Source organism: Octopus bimaculoides, chromosome 3 (assembly GCF_001194135.2).
Source record: "Octopus bimaculoides isolate UCB-OBI-ISO-001 chromosome 3, ASM119413v2, whole genome shotgun sequence".
Classification (NCBI taxonomy): Eukaryota; Metazoa; Mollusca; class Cephalopoda; order Octopoda; family Octopodidae; genus Octopus; species Octopus bimaculoides.
In genome coordinates this window covers 56,072,599-56,075,026 of record NC_068983.1, presented here as the reverse complement: position 1 = coordinate 56,075,026, position 2,428 = coordinate 56,072,599, and the positions used below count along the sequence as shown (strand labels likewise).

Below are 2,428 nucleotides of genomic sequence, written 5' to 3'. Positions count from 1 at the left end.
ATACATATATATATATATGTATATGTATATATATATATACAACGGGCTTCTTTCAGTTTCTGTCTACCAAATCCACTCACAAGGCTTTGGTCAGCCCGAGGTTATAGTATAAGACACTTGCCCAAGGTATGATGCAGTGGAAGTGAACCCAGAACCATGCATAATTTTTTTTTTTTTTTGATCTAATATACCCCAATATATAGTCCTTATTTTTGCATACCTGTATGTGAGTACATCCCAAATGTCTTTGTGACTTTGCATTGTAACATTATCAATAACAAATTTCTCAAAGTTCCACTTGGAAAGGAAAGTGAAAGTAGAGAAGTAAAAATTGCCTCCAAATGGACTTGTCAAAAGATGAGTGACTGTGGTAATAATGGTTAAAGTGAATGGCCCTACTCTAGGCATACCTATGGATTGAAGAACAACATTTGGGTGAGGTTTTGTGCCTTTGGTGGTCAGTATAATCTTAGATCTGTGAGGCTTCTTGATTGGCCCTAGATGGAGCTTCTTCTGTATCAGAAGGACTGCATCATTCATGCTGTCACATACTTTCTATACTTTTATCATATTTCACTGTCTGTTCCATTTCTGTCTTCCCATCTTTTATGTAAGGCCCCACACAAATAGTTGTCTAGACTTGCAAGGTCCCCCTCATCTATGCCCCTGTGGCTAATAACAGAAATGATTATTATTATTATTATTATTATTATTATTATTATTATTATTATCATTATTATTATTATTATTATTATTATTATTATTATTATTATTATTATTATACAGATGTAGGAGTGGCAGTGTGGTAAGTGGCTTGCTTATGAACCACATGGTTCTGGCTTCAGTCCCACTGCATGGCACCTTGAGCAAGTGTCTTCTACTATAGCCTCGGGTCAACCAAAGCCTTGTGAGTGGATTTGGTAGACGGAAACTGAAAGAAACCCGTCATATATATGTATGTATGTGTGTGTGTGTTTGTGTGTCTGTGTTTGTCCCCACAACATCGCTTGACAACTAATGCTGGTGTGTTTATGTCCCCATAACTTAGTGGTTCAGCAAAGGAGACTTATAGAATAAGTACTAGGCTTACAAAGAATAAGTCTTGGGGGTTGATTTCCTCGACTAAAGGCGGTGCTCCAGCATGGCCGCAGTCAAAGGACTGAAACAAGTAAAAGAGTAAAAAATAGATGGATGAACAGACAGAGAGACAGATAGACATAGAGACAGGCACCTAGACAGATAGCTAGACAGATAGATAGACAGATAGACAGACAGGTAACTAAATAGAGGAACAAACAGATACACAGATAGACAGAAGATAAGATAGAAAAACAGACAGTTAAAAGACAAATAGTTAGAAAGACAGACTGACAGACAGACAGAAAGCTAGATAAAGAGACAGGGACAGAGATTGGAAAAGACAACTTAGAAAACTCATTAAAATGAAACTTCAAGTGAGGTGGAGTAGAGAGTGGGATGGGGGGAGGTGTGGACAGTTTGGTAGTGGTGGTCTTTCTGAGAATGGTAAGAATGAATGTTTGAAGCATCAAGAATATGATAAGTATAAAAAGTAAAAGTGACATCTTTCTGGGAAGAAAAAGAAAAGAAAAGAAAGAAAGAAAGAAAGAAAGAAAGAAGAAAGGAAGAAACTTGAAGGCGCCAAAGAAAAAGTGGTTTGACAGGAAAGATGAACATTAAAATCTGGTGAAGTGACAATCTTATTGAATATTTTTAGCAAATTCAAACTCATATAAAACCTAAAGACGTATGTATGTCTGTATACTGTGTATATATTGCACATGTACACTAACACACACACATACATATATACAGAGAGAACGAGTGAGAGAGATAGTTTGAAAAAAAAATATACATACGTGCATATATATAATATATATATATATAATATATATATATATGTATATATTTATAACATCATCATCGTCATCAATATGTGTGAATATATGTATATATATACATTATATATATATTTATATCTATGTATATATATATATATATGTGTATATATATATATACACACATACATAGAGACACCCACACACACTCATATATTTATACAGTGTGTGTGCGAGAGAGAGAATGTGACAAAGAGAAATAGAGAGCGGTCTGAGTGGTTCTTTGTGGATGTTATCAATGTATACACACGCATATGTGATCAAACTATATGAATTATAAATCCCATTGCTGCTGCAAAAAAAGAAAAAAAAGAAAAAGAAAGAATTCCAAGTGACAAACCTTGAACAAATGTTATTTTCGATTCAGCAACATGCACACACATATACGTGTGTGAGATACACACAACTCGGTGTGCATTTAATCATATGTAAAGACATATATGCAAGCACAACAAACATTATATATATGTATATATATATATATATATATATATATATATATATATATATAT

The 2,428-nt window shown here is 33.8% G+C and overlaps 1 protein-coding gene across 1 annotated transcript in view; it reads right to left on the bottom strand.

Annotated features, from left to right (window-relative positions):
- The window catches only part of LOC106871393 (intraflagellar transport protein 122 homolog), a 264,510-nt gene that overhangs the window by 62,142 nt on the left and 199,940 nt on the right, over positions 1 to 2,428 (bottom strand). The gene's annotated exons all lie outside the window — the stretch shown is intronic.